The 26,869-nt window shown below is 39.5% G+C and overlaps 1 protein-coding gene and 2 long non-coding RNA genes across 8 annotated transcripts in view; 1 reads left to right on the top strand and 2 right to left on the bottom strand.

Moving 5' to 3' along the window:
- cadm1a (cell adhesion molecule 1a) overlaps positions 1 to 26,869 on the bottom strand; it is a 1,471,967-nt gene that overhangs the window by 1,262,912 nt on the left and 182,186 nt on the right. The window lies entirely within an intron of this gene.
- The window catches only part of LOC117516939, a 777,663-nt gene that overhangs the window by 625,854 nt on the left and 124,940 nt on the right, over positions 1 to 26,869 (top strand). The gene's annotated exons all lie outside the window — the stretch shown is intronic.
- On the bottom strand, positions 923 to 26,446 carry LOC117516937. The gene is made up of 4 exons (XR_004562584.1): positions 26,436 to 26,446; positions 13,690 to 13,694; positions 10,347 to 10,354; positions 923 to 1,032 (listed from the first exon to the last, which is right to left on the bottom strand). It is a non-coding gene; the product is annotated as an uncharacterized LOC117516937 (long non-coding RNA).

Raw genomic sequence — 26,869 nt, 5'->3', positions numbered from 1 at the left:
TCCTGAGTTCCCCCCATTCATCAACTCCTCAAAATACTCTTTCCATCTTCTCAATACACTCTTAACTTGTAAGCACATTGCCTTTTGCCTCTTTTTTCACCCTAATCTGCTGCACATTTTTCTAGCTTGGACCTTTTGTTCAGTACAAGTCCTTTCCTCCTTTGTAAGTGTTCAACTTCATGTCTAGCTTGCTATATGCCTTTTCCTTTGCCTTTGACACTTTTTGCTTTCCACTGAATCTTCTTGTACTCTGTTCAACATTTATCATCTCAATTAATCCAGATTCTTTTGTGCCAACCTCTTTCTCCTTATACTTATTTGTACATGTTCATTCCACCACAAAAATAAACAATACAAAAAGAAAGAGAAAAGGTCGGAGGACACAACACACACTGCGATATCAGGCCAAGACAATCCAACATGTTGAATATCCCCGATTTATGATCGGAGGGCCCTTGACGTCTTTCTAAGCAGATCAGAGTGCTCTTAACACACTACACACGGCAGGAATATCTGATAGGATTATCTTTAGCATCATCACGATTGTCGGGGCATCCTTAAGATTGTCGGAAGGGGAAGATTGGGTCTGATATTGGCCTAATTATCCTGCCGTGTGAACCAGGCATTGTTGTTAGAAGGAAAGGTGATGTAACAAAGTGTTAAACATACCACTGTCCCAGCTTTTTTTAAAACATGTTGCAGGCGTCCATTTCAAAACCTACAAAGCTTCAACAATTAGTGTCCTCAGTTCCCAAATGCTTATTGAGTGTTATTAGAAGGAAAGGTGATGTAACACAGTGGTAAACATACCACTGTCCCAGCTTTTTTTAAAACATGTTGCAGGCGTCCATTTCAAAATGAGCAAATATTTGCACAAAAACAATAAAGTCTATCAGTTTGAACATTAAATAGCTTATCTTTGTGGTGTATTCAATTGAATATAGGTTGAAGAGGATTTGCAAATCATTGTATTCTGTTTTTATTTACATTTTACACAACGTCCCAACTTCACCGGAAATGGGGTTGTAGTTGCTCGTGATTATTTCTTATTTTGTATGATGATGTATGTTCTTTGGTTTAGGGTTGTGGGCTCTTCACAACATTTAGTGCATAACAATTGGATAGGTGGTGATGCATTTATGATTGCAAGTAATCGTGCAGCCTAAAGCTTATGTGGTCTGTTAACTGGCCAACCTAGCATTATATTTTCATTTTGGGACTGTTTCAAACCCACAGCAGCAGGCTTAGAGACATCGTTTATATACCATGGATGTCCAAACCATCCACACGTCATGAACTACAAAAATACATCTTTCCTGCTTTTCCTACGAAGGGTAATCTTCTGAACTCATAATTGAGTCCTGTCTCTGCCACACAGTGTGGCGGCTCCTCAGAAACCCCACAGGTGGCAGATGATAAGGCAAAACTACCTCATGGACAGCTTGAACATTTGTCAGCGTGCCTCCGCCCTCGGCCGGAGCCATTAACATCATATTTGAGCTGTCCTCCATCTCACTGACACCTAAACATTGACAGCACCTGCCTACGTTCCGCTCAGATGAAACGTCAATCAGTTCATCACAATTATCACAGCGCACCTTGAGGAATCCTTCTGGCCAGCCGCATGCTGACGTGACAGCCTGCATGAGCGCTCGCAGCACTGATAAAACAGCTCGGAGCCTTCCTCCCTTTGTCACAGACTTACACTTACATGGACTCAAACAAATGCATCACACGAGCCTGCTGGCTGCTGCACGTCTCAATACATCTCGTCACAGAGATCCTCGACAAGTTAAAAACCATTTTCTGCAATGGAAATTACAGAAGTCTGTGTGAGAAAGCACAAGAGCTGAAAACAATCTCGTCCATAACACCACCTAAATGCTGTAAAGAAAAAAACAAAATTATTCAAGTATTGAATGAAAGTGAACTCTATTCTTTACAGAGTCAGCTTATTTTGCCATTAATTCTGCACAAAACTGGTGGACCGCTGACAACAGGTTGAAAAATCTTCCTGGAGCACCCTGCAGTCAGTAGCTGCCATCTAAAGTATGCACTAATGCTTATTCTGCGTCTGAGATCACGTACATTACTTACTTTTTATTTGCAGAACTGCACACTCAATGCATTCTGTGTTTCTAGCTGCCAGCAGCAGTAAGCAAAATGTAAATTCCTACTGCTGTGGACTTACTGGGCGACTATCCAGTCTTTGTTAGGGATGGGTATTGATCAGATTTTATCGATACCATTATTGATTCCGCTTATTGATCCGATTCCTTATTGATTCCCTTATCAATATCTCCTTTGAATTTTCTGTGTGCTAAAAGTAGGATTTACAGGTTTTCTATGTCAACATTTTATTGTGTTAAAAGTAAATAAATATGAAATTGGTCACTGGATCCTTGATCTCTGGACATAAATAGAAATAAACAATCTGTAGTTTTGTCAAAAGCATTAATTTTCAGATATTAATGGCACAAATGTAACTGCATACATCTGAGTTGACCTCAGCTGGCTGCACTGCACATCAGGATGTAATTCATAAAACACGGACGACGTCTCATTTTGGGAGAAAAAATAAATGTATTGTTTGTTGTCTGTATTACAACGTTTGGAAAGAGGTGTCACTTGATTTAAAATGGTGATTCACTTTGAAGTTATTAATTCCGACTGAACTCTATCTTTCTAACTTGACTCAGCAGAGAGCGGTGCAGTTTTTGGAGCTGTGTGAACGAAATGTAAGACGATTCTCATTTCTTGCCCGCAGCAAGACAAGAGCCCCAGTTAGTGACTTTAATCTGCACAAAAGTGACTCACGATTGAAATCTTTGAGGGTGGTTGAGAAGCGGACTTGCCACTTCTGAAAAGCGAAGCAACGAACCAATGAAGCAGCGGGTTGGAGCACTGCTTCGTTGCTTCAAGCTTCAAGCACAGCTGATGCAACAATCAACATAAAGAAATGATAGTTGTCTTGATAAACACCCTCAAAAACAATGGCCGCTCTGAAGAACCGATACGGGAATCGTTAAGCAACAAGGCTATCGATGTCGGTGGATTGAATCATTTCTTAACGATTCCCGAAAAGAAGCGGTTCTTCATACCAAACCCTAGCGTGTGTGGTGACAACCAACAACCAAAAATACAGACCCACTCAGTTTGAAGTGCAGAACCAGACCAGTGAACTGAGCCACACAAGGATGTATAATGTGGCACTTCAAAAAGCAGTGAGGCCGCTTTGTAACGTGGAGTGTGCTGACATTTCACATGAATGAATCAATCTGATGACTTGAAGAGGAAGTGGATGCACTGGCCGTTTTTAATCGCTACTGTCGGCTATGCACTATGAAACGGCAAGACTGACTTGCGCTGTTGATGATCTGTGTGACCAAAACAGATTTACTGGGGGTTTAAAGCGAAGCAGCATGTTAATGTACATTTAAAACATGCACTGGGCCCTGTGCTGATCTCGGTCGCACACGACACTAAGTGAAGAAACATGCATCTTTCTTGTGAATCAGGTTTAATTCATCCCATACTGACCCATCAAAAAAGTCCTCTATCAGGCCAATTCCAATCAAATTCGAACCAAACATCCTGAGTTTAATTATATGCCCCATTCTTATTGTGTCAACAGTGTGCATGGTGGATTAGATTTGATAGAACTTTACTGATCCCTTGCAAAGACTCCCTCGGGGAAATTAAGGTTCCAGCAGCATTGTTGGGCAGCACACAGGGTAAGAAGCACACAGAGTATCAAAAAGTAAAACAGAAAAACAGTTTGCAAATATAAATACACAATATAAATACCAGACATACTGATCAATACTGGTTTACTGCTTCTACTGTTCCTCTCATTCCCAACCTCTGTCTTCCTGTTACTCCTCCTCCTCCTGAGTGAGGAGTTGTTGATGCATCTTTTGAGCAAATCAATGCGGAAAAGCAACACCCCCCAGGAACATCACTGATGATAGCAAAGTATTGTCGATTTAAGCATAGATGAAACATGTACAGTGGAACCGTGAAGATCAATCACAGTTATCAACCATAACTAATCGTTAATGGCTCCCCCATGTTCCAACTCTGCTGTACATCACTTCTTCAGCTGTAGGAAAACAAAACGGGGTGCTGTGGTTTAACGAGCAGCTGGACATATTGAGGAGGAAGAGAGTTTCTTATTTCTTTCACAGCCAATTTACTTGAGGCTTTATGAAGCATACAGATGCTGATAGAGACTGATGGTGGTCACTGTTGGTGACATCACCTCATCAGGTTGCACCACTGACTAGACCGAGTGACAAAACTGAGGGATAAGAGCAAAGGCATCACAACTGACAGCGAGCCACATGACGTGCGATCCATCAGCAGTCAGCAGATGTAGAAGTGTAGCCAGAAATCATTTCTTCAAAGCTTTAAGATCTATAGATCTGCTGCTGTCTTAATGCACAAAGCATCAGCCTGACACACCAACAAGCATTCTGCTGATATATGGACAAGAAAACCATTTTCAGGTTATTACATGGTTTGTAGAGAAAACTGCAGTGTATCAAAAAATTGTTTTTCTTATAATACCATTCAAACCACATTATTTAAAATGCTCATTGCTGACTGATATGTGTAGAAATTAAACCCCGGGCAACACAGACGCTGTCAAAAAATTTGCTTTGCTATTGCAAAGAGTAATTTATTTTCCTACCTTTCTTTTTTGCTTGATTTCATGGCTACATTTGCCAAAAAAAAAACAAAACAAAACAAAAAAAAACATAATTACACGTAAGGGTAATTTTCCCAGTCACAGTCTGAAGCTCACTAATATCCTTCAGACTCATAAGTGTCTGAAATATAATTCAAACAAATGTACCATAAAATAGCCATTTCAAAGTGAACATCCACCACAAATTAGTCATTTTGGTACTCACAAACTGTTTTGATGAAAATCACACATGCAACCTATACTTTAGGTGGCGACCCTGGATAATGTGAAGCGGCACAATCAGGCTGAAGCTCAACATCAATTATGGCGCTGACCTTTTCCTATCGTCGCAACACACTGCAGAAGAAAGCCACGATCAAACCTTTTGGATATTTTACACTAACGGATTGGAGTGCGACCGTTCCAGTCCTGCAAATCGAAAGGTCAGCGGTGTGGTCAAGCTCTTTTTGGAGCTCTAGTGCCTGGCCAAGTAAATGAAACAAGAGTGCAATCAGGATGTTAATAGCAGAGTGAAGCACTGTAGCAAGACACTGACACAGCCTGAGGGTCTTGATGGAGCAGTGGGGTCAATCTGCCTGTGAAGGAAAGCAGTTAAAGATTATAACTGGAGCTGAAAAGAGGAGCCCCGCATTAACCTCGGGTTCATAATGTGATGGACCGATCCATAAAACCCTCCAGCTCAAGGAAGTGGTGCAGAAAAGTGAGGAGGGGGCAGCAATACCGGAGGCACCTCTTTGACAATCTGTCACTCCAAAAGATCACTTGAAACGTTACAAAAAGATTTTAATGACACTTGTTCAAAATATTCAGTTTTACTGGAAGAAGCCCACTTTCTTTATTTTTTGGTGACATCCCAGATCATTGCTACTATTAGAATGGGCATTAAATCTTTTATCGATGGCTGAACATTTATCACACCAGGATATATAAAGCACCACTGCGTGGCTACGAGCCATTCCAAGTCATTTATACTTGCTTCCTGAACACTTGCTAATTACTTTATGTTATCTGGTCCATGTACAAAAAATTCAAAAGGACTTTGTTACAAAACATAAAATATGAATCACAATCCTCCAAAATTGGCTGGCATGACCCCAGTATTACACCAAGAGACCAATAAACCAATAACCATGAGGCTCAGAAGGTCTCCTGGCAAAGGCACTGGTGACAGGTACGGATGCTACACTCAAATGTACCAAAATTCTGCATTTAGATTGTCCCATTTTGCATTTTTTTTTTTTTTGAACCAAGAAGCCATAAGTTTCTGAAGTGCACGGACTGATTACACGTTGATCATGAATCAAATACATTTGGCAGGAAACTCCGCAAATCTGAAAAACACGCAGTTGGAAAAAGGCGCTCAAATCAGCTGTAAATTATGGAGGAAATAGCACATACCGTATCGGTTTGGAGGTTGATAATTGTAGAAGTAAGTGGACCTCATTGAGAGGAAAATATTCCAACAAAAAACACGGTTCCAGCAGCAGATTGCAGCAAGACAACTTTAGAAGTGGCATGCGCACATTGTCGTCATTGCATGGCCACGAGAAGATCAATGAGTTAGTCACTACATTTAATTCCAAAACGTAATGTTTTTTAATCCACATAATGCCAGGCATTTATTTAAAGCAGGCATTAAGTTTTTTTCAGATAAACTTTAGACAGTCAATAAATGAAGCAGGTAGTTTTGAGACCATTATTAAGGTACAGCTGTAATACAGGTTGTTGCCACCAGGCAGCGTTTTGTTTATTTTACCAAAATTTGTGAAGTTTGGTAAATATTAGTGGAACCACTCCAAAAATCATAGGCTAAAAGATACCCTCAGTCTTCATGATCTGACCAAATTTCAAGTCAATCAGATGAAAAATGCTCCAAATTTAAGGTGAACAAACAAACAAACAGAGAGACAAACATATAAACAAACAAACCAACAGACAGATCAGCAGAGCCTTGTTGAATTACTTTGACAAGACTAATAATATATTTCTTCAAATATTTAACTACCACAGAAGTTAACGCTACTGGTCTATAATCATTACTCTCAGTTGGACAGGGTTTCTTTGGAACAGGAATAATAGTTGATTTTTTTTTCCAGAGGTTAGGAATTGTGTGTGTCTACAGACTGTTGAAAAACTGGGCACCAAGCTGGAGTGAGCTCTTCTGCACAGGTATTTAAAAGAAAAGCAGAAATCAAATCAATCAATTTTATTTATATAGTGCCAAATCACAACAAACAGTTGCCCCAAGGCGCTTTATATTGTAAGGCAAAAGCCATACAACAACTACAGAAAAACCCCAACGGTCAAAACGACCCCCTGTGAGCAAGCACTTGGCGACAGTGGGAAGGAAAAACTCCCTTTTAACAGGAAAAAACCTCCAGCAGAACCAGGCTCAGGGAGGGGCAGTCTTCTGCTGGGACTGGTTGGGGCTGAGGGGAGAGAATCAGTAAAAAGACATGCTGTGGAGGGGAGGGACATACTGTGGAAGAGAGAAATGCCATCAGGGCCTGTGGATTTACCCTTACAAACCTTACTAAACAGTAAATTAATTTTATGTGGATCAATTACCATCCCAACATCAGTCACAGGAAGAGATTGTAGCACATGATTATATTCCAAAGAAAAGTCCTGAGTTTCAAACCTGAGAAAAAAATCATTAAGTTTGTTTGCTTTCTCCAGTTCATGAGTGACAAAGCCTTTCCTCTCCATAGTCATGTTAACTGCAGCTTTCACAGAATCCCAAAGCCTTCTTGAGTCCAGATTCATGTGGTAAACAGGACTCTCATACATCCTTTGATAAAAGCAGTAACTTGCAGACATGGATTCTGTCTTGTTCCAATTACGCTCAACAAGCTTGAGTTTAAAAAAAAAAAGCCTAAATCATGTTCTGCTTCTGACAACCTCCCCTACCGCAGGTTAACGCCGAGGAACTTCACTGGCTGTTGCTGAATATCTGCAGTGCGTTTCTCCAAAATGTCACCAAACGGTTGTGACAGTAGGTGCATGACAGACAGAAACCTGCATGTTGCAACTACCCCAAAATTTTCAGTCTGTGTGATAAGAGTGATTGCTTTTCAAAGGGGTGAATTCTACAGATACTGACTGAATCACTGGCACAGAGAAACACTTTGCCATTTCAGCGTAATCTTGATAACTCCATGTAGACTGGCAGAAACCAAGTTCCAAGACTTCAGGTTTGTAAAGTATCAGAGTTGGTTGCACACTGCAAAACCCTTTCAGAAATTGCAAGCAATTTATGGCAATTTAATACAATTGCACCAGTGAGCACCAAAAACTGAAGTCAGTCAAAATAGTAAGGTGAATCTTGAATTACCATGTCAAGTAAAAAGCACAACAAGGCATAATAAAGCATACCAAGCAACAAGGCTGTGTTTAACAGCCCCGTTGACAACCACACACAGAGAGGAGGGCAGCGATAAACCCATCAATTCAACAAATCTGAATTTAAAGAGACCTAGCATGCAGTCATTTTCTGCACCTGCTCATTCCAGTTGAGTTAAAAATTGGAAAAGGACATGGACAAAGAATGAAACCATATGTGAAGTGGTACAGAACTTGAACATGTATGGATGACATTGTGGAACTTCAGTAGAAAGTTAAAGAAACGTCAGTGCCCATTAATAATGCAGATGTTACACAAATGTGATGGTTTGGAAGGGCGGGCCAAGCAACAGAATATATCAATCAATATATCAATATATTTGTATTGTCAATTGTGTTGGTAGCATGACCCAAGCAGAGAGTCACCACTTAGAGTTTGGTCTGCTTGAGGTTTCTTCCTCAAATCATCAGAGGGAGTTTTTCCTTACCACTGCCACCTGTGTGCTTGCTTTGGGGGTTGGTAAGGTTAGACCTTACTTGTGTGAAACACCTTGACGCAGCTTTGTTGTGATTTAGTGCTATATAAATGAAAATAAATTGAATCAAAGGAATCACAGAGGATACAGATACCAGCACAATGGCAGCTATTTCATAGTTACTGATGGGATTTTCAGCTACAGTTGGCTCCTCATCAAGACTAACATGCCCTGGACTCAGTCATCAGAAGTGTAAGTATCTTATTTATGTCTGTTGCCTTTGAGACTGAAAGACACCTGTGAAGAGCTTATGGACGTATGAGGTTGCTGGACAGAGGTGATTCTGCACACATGTTTGCAAGACAATCAAGGTCTAAATCTTTTGGGTCTTGGTCCTCCCTTAGGGGAATCCTATCATCATTACAGGGTTAATAAACAATCTCCAGTCATAATCAACAATCAAGACGGCAACTTCATACCTTATACATCCCTTATCACCCAGGGGTATCTGAGATGATGGTCTCACTTGAAGCAGAGAAAGATTTGGGGAATGTAGAGTGCAGATACCTATTTAAAACAGTCAAACAATATGGTTTCAGGTGAAATATTAGGAGACGGTTCTCTCTGTTATATTCTTCACCTTTAGCAACAATCCTTACAAATAATATTTCTGATCAATTTCCCCCCCCCCCCCCCCCACTGAGTGACAACACAGGACTGCTCACTTTCACCATTGCTGCGTATTTGCCACTGGAATAGAGCAATTCTAAAAGATAGACACACTAAAGGTATAGTGACAGAGGGAGTGGAAAATCAAGGGCCTAAGGTAAGATATGTTCCTTTATATATCTGGCCCCGCAGCGTCCTTGGAAACAGTCTTGGAGTTGTTGAGGCTGTTTGGGGAGAGTTCAGGCCATAAGGTAAATATCCAACAAAGCTCAAATGCTGATTAAGTACCCAACGATTGCCTTCAGTCTAACGCCTTCGAGAATATCTGCCTATATAACCATAAACATATGGTATCTGGATCTGTGTCCACTTCAAAAACTAACATTAGACAAATGCGTCTGCACTGCGTCATAATTTAACCAAGACTGGTGAAATGTGCATCTGCTAACATGTGGTGGCAGAATAAACACTATTAAAAACCAAGACATGCTTGAATTAAAAAAAAAAAAGTTTTTGTTTTGCTGAAATTAATGCACTTATTTCAAACTATTCAAATCTTCTATACTAAAACTTTTACCTCCACCAATTTATTTATTTGTCTGTCTGTAAGCAGGATTATGTCAAAACTACTGCACAGACTTTGACAAAATTTTCAACACAGATACATATTAGACCATAGAAGACTCCACTGAATTATGGAGGTGATCCGGATTCTGAATCAAGTTTCACGCTATATAGGCTTTGAAGGATTATGTCAAAACTACTTCAAGGATTCTCACCAAATTTGCACAACAGATAGATATTAGGGCATGGAATTTTGGAGGTGGCGGATGTCAGAAATCTCTGATTGGTTTTGTTTTTAAATAATACCTGAAGCCAAAGTTCAATTCTTGTACCACTCAATCAGAAAAAGTTGGGACAATAGGGTAAATACAATAGAGGCAATATTTACAGAAATGTCTTCAATTGACAGCCACACATTCATATGAAAAGTGTCTAAAATTTAAATCATCTGTTGTATTTTGTAGTTCTCATATATAACTGCCCATATAAACACAATACTGAACCCCTGAATGCTACATAACATATAAACAGACAGAACGACATTGTTGGACATTTGTTACTTCTCAAGGATGCTTGAGAAAAACTATCTGTCCTTTATATGCATGAAACACAGTATTACACTCTTTAAAATAGTGCACAGCTATCTCTGGACCGAACACAAATTGAAACAGATAAACCAAAAAATTGACCCAGTGTGTGACAAATGTGATCACACACTGGGTACCTTGATTCTTGTTCTCCCATAGGACATGGGGATGATGCACCCTATCATGAAACTGTTTCTTATGCCACATTCTGTTCTTATGAGATGTCCTCCCACCTGTCAACCCTGACCCCCATCTCAACGAACTGCAACACAAGTGGCTCAAAGACATGCTTCAAATTTAGGTAGATGTGTCAATCATTCCTTGATGACGCTGAGGAATGAGATACAAAAGACAGGTCATGGATTTATATTGACAGTCCACACAGGTAACAATAACTAAATATTCTAAAGTAAGTAAAGATTCAAGTCCATTGACTATTTTTATTAACACTTGTTATTCCTCTGGCTTTGTGTGCTCAAGGGTATTTTAAGATGACAGAATAAAAGCAGGTGACTTTGCCCAAATGTGCAAGGGACACTTTTTCAACAATTAACTTCTCAAATAAATACACAGTCTAGACCGTTGCCTCACATTTGAGCAGCTTTTGTCATCGTCTAGCAGGCAACACAAGCATTTCAGGGCTTTTGTACATTTCCTATTTGACATTCCAAAATTCAGTAAAAGGGCATTTATAAATATTAGAAATGCATGATTTTCTTGCAGGCAGATATTTATTGTATAAAATTTTGATTTTGAAAGTTTTACATTTCTGGAATATTAGGACAAGGAAAGCTTATATATACATATGGACAGACGGAATTTCTCTTGACAAGCACAAATTACAGTTGTAAATTAATAATAATAATAATATTGAGGAGCTATTATTGGCAATAATTTGAACTTTGAACCAACCTCGGATGCTGTTTGCAGAAAGGTCAACAATTATCATTTTCTTCATTTATTTTAAGGAAAATAATTTATTTTTAGGTGAGCAATTGCTTAATGATTTTGCTGTACGGCCAAAACAAACTTCCTAAATGCCTCTAAACACTGGTTTGTTAAATAATGCAAAACAGAACATCCCCACAATATATTGTAAAACTAAAATGCACTTGGCTCCAAGCAGCATTTCTTAGAAATTGAACTGCAGCATTGAATGGATTTTTAACAAAAATAAATTAATTCATAACCCTAAAGAGAATTCATGCCAAAAGCAATAAATAAATTAAAAACAAAACCAGTAAAACTCAGGTATACAATTAAACAAATAAAAGTGGGCAACATATTACTCAAGAGAAATGTCCAAGGAGTTTGAGAGAGGAGTCGATTTACACTCCGTGTTAAAGTTACAAACAAGGAACTTGGTTGGGGTGTTTCAACCAGGAATGCAGGACCGGAGCTTCCTGTCCTGCTTCTCTTGTACGTTCTTCAATGTCTGTTCTTATTGCTGGACAGGATCAAATTTTTGAAACTGTGAAAACTTCCCCAAATTATACTATAGTATACAGTTTGCAGAAAGTGGGTTGAAGTGTGTGTGTACGTGTGTTTGGGGTGGAATGTCATTTGTCATGTTGACTTATCATTGCATATAAATTTTAGGGTCTTTAGGGCTTTTGCAGTATTTCAAAGCTTATTTTCCTATAACAAATGTGCAATAATAATAATAAGAGCAATGATTATTTTTATTGCAGTTGTATTATTATTATCCCATTGAAACAAACACAAACAACAAATAGGCTTGACATACACACCTGAGTGCAATATGTAACATGAAATAAGCAAAAAAAAACAAAAAAAAAAACAGTCTATGACTCAATTAAGTACATACCTATAATAAAAACAACAAGGTGATTCAACAATAAATAAATAAAAAACAGCTGACACAAAACGTGCATAATGTTACTGAATCAAGATATTTGTCAACCCTGAAGGAATTTATGAAAAATATGAGCATATTAACCTTATCAGGTTTGACCAGGGAACATAGTGGAGTTGCAACATTCCCTACGGTGCTGAAGACCTGCTGTGATGGTAAACACACAGATTTTGTTTTTGACAAATATGTCACTCCATGCTTTGGCCAAAATCATTCAGCTTCACTTACATGCCCTGCAGATTCTGAGAGCTTTCTGTTTGTTTGTTTGTTTGTTTATGACAGGTTCTTTATTTAATAGATCAATAGAACAGGCTACATAATTTCCAGGAGTTCTCACATTACTTTAATAGCATCTGCAAACACACACAGTGGTGCCCCTGCTGGACATCAACACACACTCGTTAACTATTTATTATAAACAGCACACAATACACAGCAGGCTTGTATTGACTGTATTAAAAGGATACCGTTGCCATTTGTAAACATATGGAGTGTTACAGCCCAACCCTACTAGACATTGGATGAACGTTCGAGCAGGATGTCTCTCAGCTGTCCAGTCCAATGGTCAGATCCTCCTTCGCAGCAACGACAAAAGATAATTGATCGATAAACTGATAAAGGTCTCTGAACAAAATTCAGAAGGCCTCATGGAGAAATACAAACATTTTGCATCAACCATTTTAAATACAACACAATCTTTTTCCTTCATTGCTTGAAAAATGCATTTTAATACTACTTTGAGCTGCATCAAATTCATTACTTCAGGTTGCAGAAATGTGGAATTTCGTGCCTCAAACTAAATTTGGTCACCAAATCCACAAGCTGAGTCAAATCAAGTAAGATATTTATTTGTGAAATATTATGAATAATCTTTGTCCTCTTTATTTTGCTGTTCCCGTTAGGGGTCGCCACAGCAGCTCAATTGTTTCCATCTCACCCTGTCTTCTGAATCTTTCTCTGTCACAACAACCACCTGCATGTCCTCCCTCAGCACATCCATAAACCTCCGCTTTGGCCTCCTCTTCTCCTGCCTGGTGGCTCCATCCTCAGCATCCTTCTCCCTATATACCCTGGGCCCCTCCTCTGCATATGTCCAAACCACCTCAGCTTCGCCTCTCTGATGTTGTCTTCAAACCATCCCTCCTGAGCTGTTCCTCTGATATGTTCATTCCTAATCCCGTCCATCCTCGTTACTTCCAAAGAGAATCACACAATCTTCAGCTCTCCACCTCCAGCTCTGCCTCCTGTCGTTTTGTTAGCGCCACCATCTCTAAGCCGTACAACACCGCTGGTCTCACTACTGTCCCCTTCACTCTTGCTGATATTCTTCAATCACAGATCACTTCTGCCACCTCTCTTCCACCCACTCCACCCTGCCTGCACTCTCTTCTTCAACTCTCTTCCACACTCTGCATTACTTTGGACAGTTGACCCCAAATATTTAAACTCATCTACTTTCACCACTTTTACTCGTAACCACACTATACCACTGGACTCCCTCTCATTCACACACATGTACTCAGGGGACTTTCATTCCCCTGCTCTCCAGAGCATATCTCCACATTTCCAGGATAGACTCAACCTGAGACACCTGATCATTAATGAAATCACCTGCTGAGGTGGTTTCATTAATGACCAGGTGGCCCAGCAGGTAATTTCATTGACGATCAGGTGTTTATGTTCAGGGGAGAAGCTCTTCAGCAACCTACCTGCTTAGGACTTATTTCTTCTTCTATTCATAAAACTGAAAAATGTTTTATTAAAAAAAAAAACTATTTTTTTAGTGTCTTATTTCTTATAACAGTGAAGCACATTTTCTCAAAACATTCCAACTCTAATGTAGAAATCTAAAATCTTTCCCTCAACAGTTGCTCCAAAAAAACGTGAGAACCCTCCAGCTGGTGATCAGTGGAGTCTGAGCGTGATGGAAAAGAGTCAGTTTGATGTATGTTGAAAGAGTACAGTAGGGTGGATTTATTGTGAATGGAGGTAGAGAATAATGTGGTCCTTTGGAAAGTGCCCTGGAGTTTCCAGCCTATGGCAGCAGAGTCCAGGAGCCAGACATTCACTGTACTCACATTTAACAAAGACCCAGCTTGACGGCTGGAACTGGAGCATGTTATGAAACAAAGCACATGCCCCAACCTCCCAGACCTTTGTCTCCTTTTTCCCTCTTTCTTCTCCCCAAATGTCTTCCACTGGTTTGATTTTCCTGTGCACGGTGCCTGCCTCCATAGTGTGAACGAATTCCTCTCAATTCCTTACAACAGTCGGCTCTGAGCTCACACCAGCCTCACTGTTCTTTAAGTGTTGTCTTCTTATCCACCTCCATATCACAAATGACTGCAGAAACTTTTATTACCATGGCAGGCAATGACAATTTTGGCAACATCTTCATGATAATGACTTGCCACTGGCTGTGAAAGCATTCATTATTATTCATTATCATTAACTCTCACAATGCTCTAACTGAGAGACTGTAACACAATCTGTTCTTTGTCATTTTTCCATTTAAACTTGGTTCAGTACCCTCAACTAAATTGGAAACAGGGTGTTTTTTTGGTGTTTTCATAAGCAACATATCGAGAAAAGGATACCCCCCCCTTTCACGAACTTCTTTGATCATGAACATCTTTGGTTATTTTGTGTAAAAACGTGACAATATAATGGTTCAACCATATCTGCTGCATTTTTTTTTTTTATGTGTTGACTTTCTATAACAATTAAATCAAGTCAAGTCTTGGTGTTGCACATTGCCACCGACAGAACCACCTTGGGTCCCCACTTCTCAAAAGTACATTAAATTAAATAAAAATAATCAGCAATGGAAAACTACAAAACTCCTCCATGTGTTAATGCTTCACCTCAGGTAGCATTGGTAGCCACTCGCTGTTCTTCCACTTTGATGCACTGCAGAAGATTCATTAACTTGCCATAAAACCTATCACTTGATCCTGCTGTCAAAACAGCATTGCAACAGATTGTGCCACACTATGACTCTTAAAGAGTATGACACATGACAATGGCTTATTTAATTTATTCCAAAAACGCATCCACAACTAATCAACAAAATACACCGATCGACCATAACATTGTCACCACTAATGGGTGACGTAAACAATGTTGATTTTCTCATTGTAATGGCACTTGTCATCGGGTGGGATATAATATGCATATTTCGCGGACATGAACAAGCAAAGCTCGTCAGCATCTCACCGTCATTTAGGTCCTTCAGACTTTATTTTGAGTAAATGTTTCAGGGGAGCATTAGCATGGCAAAAACCTTTCAGCTTTAAGCATTTTTTTATGTAGATGTAAATTAATATTCAAAATTTTCAGCTAGATAACAGGAGGGCTGTACAATATGGTCAATGATCATATCTCAATATTGTCAAATGAATTATCATGTAAATGTCACTTATATACATGCTGTTCATATTCTTGAGCCGCTTATGTGGGTAGGGAGAGTTCCCATAAGATAAAAAAGCTTTTCAACCGACCATCCTTGGTTGTCAAGTACCAGGCACAGAAGTAGCTCTACTCTCTCTCTCTCTTTTTTTTTAAGATATTTAGGGGTACCTTAGTAAACACTAGCCGAGTTCCACCTTACTGAATTTTCATATCAATATGACATACGATATGACTATGATTTGACACAAAGTGCAGCAACAGTGAAAATTAAAATTGTTAAACAAAACAGTAATAATACCACATTCATTTTGTACTCATAAGGTTAGATTACTGTGCCCTGCAAAAGTAATGGAACACTTGGAATACGTACGTACTTTCCACCATGTGTCATAGATTAACAAAATAAAGCTGTCTGTGTTAAACAAGCATGTTGTGATGGATAGTCATAAGCACAATGGCTGGCCACCAGCTGTCATCACTGGTGGAAACAAAGCCAAAACCTTTCGACTTAAGACAACTTTTTCCAAGTTAAAAAAAAAGAACAAAGCAAACCAAAACATATATATTTCATTGTTGTTCTGAATGATTTTACAAAAATTTTGTATTATTAACAAAGTTTGCACAAATTATTCAGCAACCATGGTGTCATCATCAGTTCATTAAATCATCTGTCAAATTAAAATGAATGTCTGTTCTTTGTGTTCTTTGCCTACTGGCTTCTCTACTCTTTATCATCAGCAAATAATTACAATTACTATTATTATTGTTATTATTTCAACTTCTTTTTTGTGTAATAAGCTGCTACAATGACTAGGCATGTTATGATGATGTGGCAGTTTTCAAAAAAAGTTGCAATGCAAGTTGTGATAGTTTATGACATCTGCCAATTTACTGATGAGACAATTTCAAAAATAAAATGTGCTACTCTAGCTCTGAAGCAGCTGCAGTCAAGGCTTTCTGGTCTTTACAATGTCCCACTGACAGCACAGCACCACCTGATTTGTTAGACATCACGAGTTCAGTGTGTCAATGCTGAAGCTGCTGTCCCACAGACTGGCACAGAAACATGTAGCAGAGTGCAGAATGGAGAATGGAACTGTGTGCGTGAAGGTTTTTTTTTTTTTTTTGTTAAGAGTGTGTTATTCTAAATGTTGACACCTTCTTGATACTTTTCTTTTTTTTACTGCAGGCAAATATATGTTTCAAATTTCAGTTATCGGTCTTCTATATCAGGAATAACCGGTATTGGCCCTAAAATAAAGCCATATCAGTTGACCCCAAATTATTATTATTTTTGTGTAGTGCATTAAAAATTAAAAGTTGTTAGACATTTTATTGATGACTAATTTCTTTATCTCTATGTCAGTATCACTTTTTTTACTACATAATATCTGTATTAGTATCAGTACCCCAAAAAGCATGTTTGAGGGGCTCATGTGCTCGACTGCTCATGTAGTTGAATCGTGCAGCCAAGCAGACAAAGACAAAAAAATGCTACAGGATATCCATGTTTGTGTTTCACAGCTTAACCGATGTGAAACAATCTCAAAATAACACTAACAGTTTGTCTAACTGACCGGTTTAAGTGACAATTCACATCCTCTGACCACTGTGCTCTCTGTCTCATCAGACCCACTCTGACTGAAACATTCCTCCTGCAAGCAAGGAAATAATGCATCTAAATTTGCGTGATGAAGCTATGGAAATTTACATTCTGTTCATTCCACATCCACAGGATGCTACGTGTATGCAAAATCTGCATATTGTTATATTAATTGCAAGGTTTTTGTGTATATGGAAAATGGTAATTCAAACCTCGAATGCATTTTGTACATTATAGCACTGACAACAGAATTTATTTGTGGCAGGGTTTGGGGTGTGGCATCACAATTTTGGTTCTGTATCATGATTTCAATTAGCCATCAGTAATGGACGGCAGCATAGAATGACTGTGCAACACCAGCCATTACCAGTTTATACAACACTAACTTGGACTGCTGAGTGGATCTTCTTTCAGAGATTGTTTGTCAGTGTGGCCAGGGATGGAGCTGTGACTCCCCTGGTGTGAGGGGAGTGCAGAGCCCCTCACACCGGGCAGAGAGAGACAGCAGCCCGCCGCCGGGCGAATAGTCACTCCCCACATAGAGCGGAGAGCAGCCACTGGACTAAACGGTGTGTTTTTAAAAACAGAGAAACACACTGCTACACTTTAAATGTGTAGTAGCTATTTCAGATGATTAGCGTGGACCGTCTTTCTCTTAAAAGACTTTATTTTACTCAAACAACTTATGTGCATGCTCTAGTCCTCTTCTGTTTTTTTTTTTGTTTGTTTGTTTTCTGGGGATGTTACAGCACCAAACACAGGCCTGGCATAAGTACTACAATGTTAAACTGAGCTTCAAGGGACAGAATTTGCCTCGAACATTTTTTGTATTCGAATTATTCCAGTTATAGTACAGCAGATAAGAGAATATTTAAAGCGGAATCCTGCAAATGATGATAAAAGCATCAAATTCGGCAGAAATAGTCCTCAGACAATCCTCTTTTGAAAAAAACAATTGGCCACTTGAATTTTCAGTTGACGTTCAGGTAGAGTTCAAATGAAGAATTACACAGGAGTCAAAATTAAAAGATGCTCTGATCATATTGAAACCTATGCCACATTATTTGCCTGATCATAAAGATTCCAAAAAGGTATGGTTTGGACAGTCTGTAACTGAATTCTATGGAGTTATGGGATAAAAACGGCAAGAATGGTGACAAAGGTCAGTGTTGGTTTGTACAGGGGTCAAAAGTTAAAGTTGCTCCAATTTTGGTAAAAAGTGATGCAAATTACTAGTTGAGTTAACACAGTTTTAAAAAGGAATAGTTTGGACCATGTATCATCCTTAGTTATCACGTTACGGGGTAACGTGTCACATGTCATAGAATCCAACAGACGTAGACCTTGTTTGACCTTTACTCTGGAGACCAAGCAAGTGTTTCAAAATAAGATTTTTTTTAATCACCTGAAAAAACACCTCATGTGAACATCTGCTTTTTTTTTGGAATATTTGAGAGTAATTTCAAAACATACATTTCCATAAAGCAGATATCAATTCACTACTTCAGAATATGGAGGGAAATGGAAACCCGCCTATTGTTATACAAGAAAAATGTAACAGACTGTCTAATGTGGAACACTTGAGCGTTATAAAGTAACTGTGTTTGCCAAGAACAAACTCATAATCTTACAAAGTTGTACACATTGGTCAACATAGCTCAACGGATCACATTAAAGAACAAATAGTGCAAAAGAGGATGCTCGGCATCATAATGTTGAAAAATTCCTTCAAACGTTTCTGACTGTGCAACATTTCTCAACTGTTATCATCTTTTCCAGACCAGACTCAACCACTTCATCATACATCAAGACTTTGAAATAATCATCTGGTCAATGAGGATGTGGATAAAATTATCTCTTTAGCTAAGGTGTTTACGTTTAACACTGTGACAAATACTATTTAGAAATATTATTATGCACTTTAGCTTCCAGCCATACTCATAACCACACAACTAATAGTTCTTTAGAATACAAATTATATTGTACGTTGCTCCAACTTTATGTATTTATGTATTTAAGACACTTCACTGATAGAAATTCAATATCTTGCTCACTCCACGAATACACACTAATGATGTTGTAATTACAGTGTATTATTTCAGAGGCATACTGTCAAAATTCAATCTGCTTCTGCACTTTTGGCAACACAACACAAGGCCATAAAAGCACCAATTATGAACCATTTACGACACTCCATGTTGACAGGAATATTACAAGCTGATTTATGACTTTCAATCACACAAATGCTAAATCCTGTTTCCTGTGAAAACATCATAATTGTGTTTACAGGTGCAGCCAACCTTTGCAAAGATGGTGAGATTACATGCTACACATGAGGGGATTACAAAGAAAAACAATGCCATCATTCACAAACATAATCAATTGAGGGTCTGCCTGAGAAACCAGTCACTTCCTCCACAAGGCATCTCAGACATTCATGCTAATCTACATTTCTATTTATTCAAAATAAATGACGTGTATTTTTACTTTACAGTTGAAAAATGGTCCACAGCTCACCCTCCATCTTTTCGCTCTCCCTCTACCACTCATTGGTTAATTTGAGTTGACTTCTAGACCCTCAAAGAATATATGTTTAATGAACTCCATTTATATATCATTTTCATGCTCAAAGCCCTTATACAATGATGCCTCACAGTCACATCAATGTCAGGGTGCTACTATGCAACATGCTCAAATGCACGCTGGGAGCAAGTTGGAGATTAGGGACCTTACCCAAGGGTCCTTGGAGATTTTCCACTCTGATGGGAATTTCAACCAAGGAATCTCTGTTCACAAGATCACCTCTTTAACCACTTGACCATCACCTCCCAAAGACAATTCTATAGTAGGGGGATTACAAAGACAATTTGCTCATTGTAATTCAGTTACTGCAAAAGTACAATCAGACCAAATTCTTAGTTAGTTACATTAGTTAGTTAATACTCTTGTAGTTAGGGCACGTGGAGCCAACCATTGAAACCAGGCATCTCCACTTGGGTCTATCCTGTGCTTGGGTCAGGGTCACATTACAAAATCTGACACCCAGCCAGCAGGTGCGAGGGCAGCCTCCGAGTCACCTCCAGTCAGCTTGCTGGGAGTCCAGCATGTGTTGGATGTTCCGTGGGCAGTTGGATGATATGACTATACCATCGCATGCGTCGCACTGAAAATTAACGGCAACCTAAAATATAGCCATGATTTGCTGTCGTTGTAGTTTAATTATCAAAGAGTTGCCTTTTATAGAAACATTTTGACAATGTTTTACACTGAAATAAGCAGAATGGAAGCCATCAGATGTTTGTAGCGTACATTCTTATAAACTGTGATGAATAGTGTAAAATCCTGGCATGGTGTTGTGTACATTACATGTTTTTAGTTAGTTATTCCCATAAAAAAAAAAACAACAAAAAAAAAACAGCATGGACAAAATATGACAATGACTGACTTCAGTTCAGTCAACCAATACTAAATGTAGGGGATGACAGCCTGATTTATGGTAAATGGACTGCATTTATATAGTGCTTTTCCATCTGCATCAAAGGTGAATGAGCTTGATAATTATGCCTTGCATTCGCCCAGTGACACAGACACACTCACACACTGATGTCAGGATGCTGTCAAGCAAGGCACTCACTACACTTCGGGACCAACTAGGAGATTAAGGACCTTGCCGATCGGCCTTTAGTGATGTTCTGGTCTGGCTGGCTTTTGAACTGACGATCTTCTGGTCTGAAGCCCAACATTTAACCACAAGCTCATCATCTCCCCAATTTATCTACCCAAAGCAATCCATTCTAAAAAAAAGCGATCAACCCTGCATGAAACACATTGGTGAAGGATTTCACAAGGCTGCCATGAAATCTCAAAAGACTTTACAAGCTTTCAAGGCTGTGATTGCAGAGACTGTGCATACAAGAGTTGGGACAAAGTAGTCGTACCCAACAACTAATTAATTTTTTCCTACTCAACTAGTTTGTTAACTCTAAGTGAATGATTTTCCTACAATTTTAGGATAAATCAATACCAAAATAATGTGTTTGAAATTATTGTTTAAGCAATGTTATATTATGGTTTAAATGCACAACATTCTTTTATGGCATGACTTTGAAAAACAGTGGCCAGGTTCGCTTGCAGAGATTGTTTCACAGAGGACAGAGATCAATCAGGAACTAATATCCACCAGCAGCCAGCACTCTTCACTGAAGGGCTTTGCATAAATCGCTCTCCACATTCTCACTCCCAACTCGTCACATATTCACACTAAGTCAGTGCCCACCTGTGTCACGATGCGGTGAGTTCGGTAACCCCTTCTCTCTGATAACAGACAGAACTGTCTACTTGACATCTGAGTCATCAGGGAACATTCAGCTATGTTTGGGTTGTAGTTACAGTCATTAACATCTCCCAGTAAATGGTGTGAAGAAGTTATCCAACTTATTGATGCTCAGTCCAAAAAAAATAAAGTTTTGCAACAAAATGTGACATGTTGGGAGTGAGAATGTGTTGATTCTGTAGTATTAATTTATACTTGTAGTAACGCCACAATTTCAGTTTGTAGTTCTGCAGGGTTTTTTTAATAAAATAAATTTGGAGTTTCACTGCTTACATCTGACCTTATAAATTTACCATCGAGTTTAGTTGTCAGTTAGCTGACTCATGATTTTCATCCATGATCGCAGCCGTGGTACATACAACTGTTGCTTCACCCGTCAGAGCAGCATTATAATTATAAATACAGGGCCAGCAGCTGGAACGTGTTGCACCACATCGCACCGCTGCTGTGGAGAAAAAAAATGAAAACCACACACCATATAAAACACAGCAATTTCCAAAATGTAATCCCTCTTTTGAGTGGACAATACAAGTATGATCCCTTTGTGCCTCTGGTCATAGACGTACAGTTATGAAATAACATGAATGAAGCAGTGCACACTTAAGTTTCATTATGTCCATCCAGGTATAGAAATAGTTATGAATGTCACGTCACCCACGTAAGATATGTTCCACATGACTCGGTGTCTGTCTTGCGGCACGCCGCTCAAAGGACACTCGTGTCGGGCCGAGCCCTGGCAGACAGATGTGACATTCAGATCACCTGCTGCGTATCCACATGATCTGACAGTCCGTTTCACCTGGGGCAGTCTGTCAATGTGCCCATGCTCTAGCCTGTCGCAAAAGCGATATATGTTTTATGTATTTCCACTTGATGACAGCAAGCACACACACGCGCATCACGGTGGACAGTTGTATGGCCATGTCCTTCAAAACACGGTATGTGTTCTACAGCTGTGACTTCCAGGTCCAGACATCTCAACAGCTGCTGCTGCCTGAGCACACACACCAAAGTATCACTCTCTGTTTCTGTGTTATGTGAGCATTTTTGTTTAGTTATTTTGGCATGCAATTGTGCATGTACTTATTGCAGTACTTATTTATATACATGTCCTGGGTGTGGTCTCCCTGTTTTTATTGTGTGCACTGAGCCGTCATTTGCAGCTGTCAGTGAGTCTCTGGCCAGTGATCAGCTGGGAGGCAGCTTGCTGTGCTGTGTGTGCTCAGACTGGCTGGCCGGTCCCCATCTGTACATACATATCAGCATTTCATGCAAGTGTGCACCCCCCCTCCCCCCCGCACACAACATGTGGTGTGTGTGTGTGTGTGGGGGAGCAACACACACACACACACACACACACACACACATCACATGTCGACACTCTGGGACGCTGCGTGTGTTGCTTAGCAATGCCACAGTAATGGGGCACTTAGACAAATTACAGTCAGCTTGAAAGCAGTTGCCTACTCACTATTTTCACCCTGACTGCGCGATTGCCGCCACATTTCTTAAGTGCTCCACACGTGGTATTGGGTGTTCATGTGTGGTAACTGGAATTTGGTCAACGCCTGCCGAGACAGGGATTGAACATGAACTCATGGGGCACTCTGTCTCCAGCCACTGGTGTGCACGAATGGTTGTGGCGACAGGTGTACGACGCGTTAAAGGTGGCTCCGATTTTTCACGCATGGCATGCAGTTCCTCTTTCATGCGCTAGTTGGCTTCAATCGTGCTATGTGTGAAGGGGCCCTAAAAATGACCAAGTTAGATTACTAGTTACCTTATTAGTTAAATTCAACAACTGCCAACAAGTTGTCCGCAGGCACTAATGAAGTAACTGTGTAAAGTAACTGTATAAAGTAACTTTTCAAAGTAACTGTGACAACACTGATTATTTGTACCTACAACCCCTGGCAATAATTATGGAATCACCGGCCTTGGAGGATGTTCATTTAGTTGTTTAATTTTGTAGAAAAAAAGCAGATCACAGACATGACACAAAACTGAAGTCATTTCAAATGGCAACTTTCTGGCTTTAAGAAACACTATAAGAAATTAGACCAAGCAGAGGGAAAAAAAAAAGGGAATCACTCAATTCTGAGGAATAAATTATGGAATCACCCTGTAAACCTTTATCCCCAAAACTAACACCTGCATCAAATCAGATCTGCTGGTTAGTCTGCATCTAAAAACGAGTGATCACACCTTGGAGAGCTGTTGCACCAAGTGGACTGACATGAATCATGGCTCAAACACAAGAGATGTCAATTGAAACAAAGGAGAGGATTATCAAACTCTTAAAAGAGGGTAAATCATCACGCAATGTTGCAAAAGATGTTGGTTGTTCACAGTCAGCTGTGTCTAAACTCTGGACCAAATACAAACAACATGGGAAGGTTGTTAAAGGCAAACATACTGGTAGACCAAGGAAGACATCAAAGCATCAAGACAGAAAACTTAAAGCAATATGTCTCAAAAATCGAAAATGCGCAACAAAACAAATGAGGAACGAATGGGAGGAAACTGGAGTCAACGTCTGTGACCGAACTGTAAGAAACCGCCTAAAGGAAATGGGATTTACATACAGAAAAGCTAAACGAAAGCCATCATTAACACCTAAACAGAAAAAAAACAAGGTTACAATGGGCTAAGGAAAAGCAATCATGGACTGTGGATGACTGGATGAAAGTCATATTCAGTGATGAATCTCGAATCTGCATTGGGCAAGGTGATGATGCTGGAACTTTTGTTTGGTACCGTTCCAATGAGATTTATAAAGATGACTGCCTGAAGAGAACATGTACATTTCCACAGTCATTGATGATATGGGGCTGCATGTCAGGTAAAGGCACTGGGGAGATGGCTGTCATTACATCATCAATAAATGCACAAGTTTATGTTGATATTTTGGACACTTTTCTTATCCCATCAATTGAAAGGATGTTTGGGGATGATGAAATCATTTTTCAAGATGATAATGCATCTTGCCATAGAGCAAAAACTATGAAAACATTCCTTGCAAAAAGACACAGGGTCAATGTCATGGCCTGCAAATAGTCCGGATCTTATCCTATGTGTTGGAGCATTCTTTTGTTTTTCATGATTCCATAATTTTTTCCTCAGAATTGAGTGATTCCATATTTTTTTTCCCTCTGCTTGGTCTAAAAAAGTAACCCTTACTGACTGTCACAATTTTTTTTTCCTGATTTCTTGTAGTGTTTCTTAAAGCCAGGAAGTTGCCATTTGAAATGACTTTAGTTTTGTGTCATGTCTGTGATCTGCTTTTTTCTACAAAATTAAACAACTGAATGAACATCCTCCAAGGCCGGTGATTCCATAATTTTTGCCAGGGGTTGTACTATGAAAATTATACTGTCAAGCAGAAGATCTTCATTATGTTACACAAGCAGCATGAAGCTTTAATAGCTTTGATCAAGTTTGTTGTGACCACTGGGTCACTGATGATACTCCAAAAAAAAGCTCTTATGAGTAACTTGGACTCCAGACTCAAATGAACCTTCTGCAAGAAAGATTTTGGGCAGACTATGAGGGATGTACCATGTTCCATGGATCATTTCAAGAAAAAAATGACCAACACTGCGCACGTTGGAATGCCTCCCCATCGAGCATCTAGCCAACCCCTTTTTGTAATGCATGTTAGATAAACACAGACCCTAAAATAACTGAATTTTGTGACCCCAACACGTAAAACGCAAAAAGGTTTTGACAACATTTTTATTCATCACTTCCTCCTCTTACCTGTGGTGACATCATCAGTGTGTGCTGGTATTAGTTGTAGGACAATGACAGCAACTTGAGAGTTTGCAGTACAAGACTTGCACACAAGGGGGAACAGATGTGGCACCAAATGGGCAACTAATGGAATAACCCTGCTGTGTCTGATGATTTGCGGACATTAATGCTGGATTTAAAGGTTGAGTTTTTGTAAAAAGGAGTTTTACAAGTTTTAAAATGGGTATTTGCGACCATAATCCAGCATTAACATCTGCAAATCATCAGACACAAGGGGGTTATTCCCATTCTAATTCAATTCCAACGTTTGCACAGTTTATTTTTCTGTAAGTAATTTAGTCAGCGAAAGGGTGTGGTCGGCCCATCAAAGCTTACCATTGCCGCAGCGTGTTCATGCCAAACTGGAAATTCTGTGAGCAGAATCCGCACATTTCTCCATCTCGTCAGCTGCATTGAGTTAAATCCATCAATTAATCCAGTTAAATCCATCAAATCCATGCATTTCTGCATCGTCGTGGCTGCACTAGTTTCTGTCGCTGTCAGGTGACAGCGCATTTATTTACATCTGCGAAGCGGTGCGCGCAGTCCACGGAGGACAACGTCTGTGGCGTGGTCAGGGCGTGGACTAATACATTAAATGTGAAACGGTTTTAATATTTTGCCACCATTTTAAGCAATATTTTATGGTCTCAAATGTAATTGGATTACAATCATTTTTTATTTGTGATAAAGCAGATATTTTATTGAAACAGGGAGGGGTGAGCGTTCCAATGAATGGAATATTGGCCATGCTCATCTATCTGACCCATTCCCTCTTCAGGCAGAATTTTGCGCAGAACGCCCATGGCCATCTCACACATGAGTGCATCATCAAACTTTAGTGAGCACGTTTTACTGTGGATGTTCGAGCTTGCTACACCGAAAGCAGACCAAACCTTCATCTTTCTGCGGGAGGAACTAAGAACTGGTCAGAATTTTGTAATGTCTGCAGACAGGCTGCATACACTTTCAACTCTACTGAAATGGATCATTTCTCTGGATTTAATTGGAAGCTCAAGAGGACATTATTGGGGTCTTTTGATCGCTTCCATTTGAGAGTGCAGCAACCACTTTGTTGGTGGCACTGTTTTGTACACAGGGGTCTCTCACTTTGTTTCCCAACACCAGTAGTTCCCAGTAGTGCACAGGGCAAAAGCAGAAATCCATTAGCAGGTCAACAATGGCTTAAACAACGATCGACTTTTCTTCTCTGTGAGCTAATGACATGGCTGCAGTTGTGGTTTCCTCGGGATCTGCACTTCAAAACCCTCACTTTAGGCCACTCAAAAAAAAAAAAAAAAACCTTCAAAAATAAATAATTAAAAGACAAAATACAGCCAAATAAGATGGATATTTTTCCCGCACAACTGGAGGGAGATTTTGGACTTGGCTGAGATTTTGTTTGTGAAAGAAAGGCACACACACACCCCCATTAAAGTTTTCAACAAGTCGACTTCCATTAGTGCCTTCCCCGGAGATATGCTGTTCGCTGCCGTCATTCAGGC

Source organism: Thalassophryne amazonica, chromosome 9 (genome assembly GCF_902500255.1).
Source record: "Thalassophryne amazonica chromosome 9, fThaAma1.1, whole genome shotgun sequence".
Lineage (NCBI taxonomy): Eukaryota > Metazoa > Chordata > Actinopteri > Batrachoidiformes > Batrachoididae > Thalassophryne > Thalassophryne amazonica.
This window is presented reverse-complemented; position numbering and strand designations above follow the sequence as displayed.